The sequence below is a fragment of the Salvia miltiorrhiza genome, chromosome 3 (genome assembly GCF_028751815.1).
Source record: "Salvia miltiorrhiza cultivar Shanhuang (shh) chromosome 3, IMPLAD_Smil_shh, whole genome shotgun sequence".
NCBI lineage: Eukaryota > Viridiplantae > Streptophyta > Magnoliopsida > Lamiales > Lamiaceae > Salvia > Salvia miltiorrhiza.
Window position 1 is genome coordinate 15,607,521 of NC_080389.1, and position 3,215 is coordinate 15,610,735.

General features: G+C 36.3%; 1 long non-coding RNA gene across 1 annotated transcript; it reads left to right on the forward strand.

The window, feature by feature from the left end:
• The first annotated feature begins 1,659 nt into the window (after positions 1–1,659).
• LOC131017835 (uncharacterized) lies at positions 1,660–2,888 on the forward strand. The gene is made up of 2 exons (XR_009099874.1): positions 1,660–2,511; positions 2,706–2,888. It is a non-coding gene; the product is annotated as an uncharacterized LOC131017835 (long non-coding RNA).
• Positions 2,889–3,215: the final 327 nt, after the last annotated feature.

Below are 3,215 nucleotides of genomic sequence, written 5' to 3' on the forward strand. Positions count from 1 at the left end.
AATTATTTAATATATATATATATATTATATACATTTTAATTATTAATTCATTAATTTTTTTAAAAAAAATCTTAGCTAAAATAAAATTATGATATATGCAAAGTATAAGAATGAGTTTTAGTTTAGTGGATAAGTTGCTTTATGGAGTATTATTTTTTGGAGACCAGGGTTCAAATTCTCTATCTAGCAAATTATTTGAATTTTTTTTTAAATTGGTATTTCGGATACCCAAATAATCGAATCGGGTAACCGAAGCAGTTATTCGGTAACCGAACTCCTAAAACGGTTTGAGAACGGTTAGTGAAATATGGAAATTTCGGGTTCAGATAACCAAAAATTCAGGTACGGGTAACTGAACCCAACCGATCGACAACCCTAATGTGAATATTTTTTATATATATAAATTAACAATATTAAATAAAGAAATTTAAAAACCGCGTCATAGGAGACTCGAATTCAAGACCTTTGGCCTTGACCTTGAGCATGAACCCCTTATCGTTTGGCCAACACACACACTTTATAGTGAGAATATTATTTTTGATGGAACGGGCCGAAAGAGCTTACATTGTACACATAATCAATTAATAATTTGATCAATTTAATTATACAACTATAATTAAAAAAAAATTAAAAATCGGATTAATTGCATATAAATTATTAAACTTTCAATAAATTCTCATGTTACACACAAATTTTAAAATCTGTATTAAAATTTATAAACTATTAATTTTATCATTTTGCATATTCGCTCATTTTTCCTCTAAATTATAGGCCTGAAACGACGTCGTTTTCATCTAATTATACAATATGTTGTCACAGTAATATTTATGTCACATAAGCGTTTTTTTTTTTTTTTTTGATGAAATTACATTATAAATAATACAAACCACACACACACTCCACCTAGTGGTTATTGTGGCCGAGAGTATTCGAACATGTGACCTCTTGGACAGCAGGCAACCACCCCAACCACTAGGCCATCCCAATGGGACACACATAAGCGTATTTAATTATGCCAAACATGTGTATCTATGTCATGTCACCATGACAAAAAGGAATAATTGCCTGTAAATCCATAACATTTTTCAAAAATTGGTTATTGCACCATGTCATAAATTTGCTACCGCGGCTGCCACCGTGTCATTTCTGGCGTCGGCGTAAGAGAAAGTCGGTCACCGGACTAATTTGAGACGAAAATGAAACGTTATGGATTTATAAAACAATTTTTCAGATCTGGTGCAATAACTAATTTTTAAAAAACGTTATGGATTTACAAGTAATTATTCCTGACAAAAAATAGGTGAATATGCAAAATGACAAAAAAATAATAATTAGGTAATTTAATAAAGATTTTAAAGTTGGTGTATAAAATGAAAATTTGTTAAAAAATTAATTATTTATACATAATTAATCCTTTAAAATAAAAATACTCAATAAATTAATAGACAAACAGTGAAAGAATAGCATCAATAGATATAGTACGAATTTCTTGATTATCCTTAGTTGGAAAGTAGTGCAACTAATCACTCCTCATTTTTTCCTCCACGTGAACATAGTGCAGGCAAAAATTATTGCAACCAAAATCGAATTCCATTCATATGACTAAATCATGAAAATATATTATCGTCAATAAGTTTAGACAATTTTATTTCACAAAAACTTAAATGAGCGTCGTTCAAATCAATCGCTCACAATATGCGCGCGGGTTTGGGTCGGATCGGACCCGAGACCCGAATCCAACTTATATATAAAAAAAAAACCTATCTCTCTCCCTCTTTCCCAAAAGCTCCAGCCGCCTCCCTCCATTTTCTCCCTCTTTTCCCCAAGCTCCAGCCGCCGACGTTTCCTCCAGCTCCGATCGCCGGTCGCCGGCGCCTGCGACTACGGTAACCTCGTAAAAGGTGGCTACGGCAAGGCCACCGCCGCCCTCAACACCGTCCTCGTCGAGGAAGTCCAGATCTGCGTCCTCAAGCTCCAGCCGCTGACGTTGAGTACCATCTGCCGCAGTCCGGCGAACCTGATCCCGGACGCGGCAAATCCGACATGGATGAACAAAGGCGATAACGCGTGGCAGCTGACGGCGGTGACGATGGTGGGGCTGCAGAGCATCACGGGGCTGGTGATTTGAGAAACCCTTCTCACGGCCAAATTGACAATAATCCACCTGGTGCTCCTGCCGAAGAAGTCGAAGAAGGCTGGGGCCGCCAAGAGAGGTCAGATCGATCGCCGAGAGGTCACCTAATTTGCACCTAATTATCCTTCTCTTTCTCCCCCTCTCGCCTCCAATTTTCGCGGGATTTCTCGCGAGTCGCATCCAATTTCGAAGGGTTGAGGTCGATTAGCACGGGGTTGAGGCCTCTTGCTGCGATCTCAAAAGCTAGGGCTTTCCCGATGCGCCAGTGTCAAGGACGGTGTACAGCCCGTTCCCGGAGCTCTCTGCTGCCATCCCCAGCCTATTAGTCTGTTTCTGATTTCGCAGAGGTGCAGGAACCTCACGAGATTGAAGCTCCGGTAAGGCTACTGATTTTTGTTGTTGATGGTGAAATTAACACTTTTGGCTTGTTGTTTCATTGTAATGAGAAATGATTGATTGATTCTTCATTTTGTGGGTTTTCGTTTTAATTTGGAGAATTTGCTTTGGTTAAATTCAGATTTTCTTCAAGACTGATGGTTAAATTCAGATTTTGTGAGGTGATTTTTTGCAGATGGCTTTTGTTAAATTCAGATTTTTGTCTGTTTTTTGGGTGTAAAACTCCGGCAAGGCTCCGGCCATGGTTGATAATCAACAGTTATCAAAATTTAATCTTACAAAACTTTGTTAGTTTTCTTTGTTGAGTGTAATCCAAATGATACCATTTTCTTTAATAAATGATACTATGTTTATGAAACTATTGTTTTTTTTTTCAATATTATATGATCAATGTATGTGTTGTGCTTTTCTTCCATTTGAACAGTAGAAAATGACACGGTTAATGGACACTTTTAACAGTAGAAAATGACACGGTTTAGCTTAGAAAAAGAAACTTTTAAAATATCTAATGACATACTAAATGCTCGGGGAGAGAAAACAATGACACTATCATTTATTTAAAATAAAACTATGTTACTTGTTAAGTGACACTATTAATACATTGAATCAACACTATAACCTTGCAAATGATAATTCCTATAATTGACACTAGTCAAAATATAAATGACACTACTTGTAATAATTG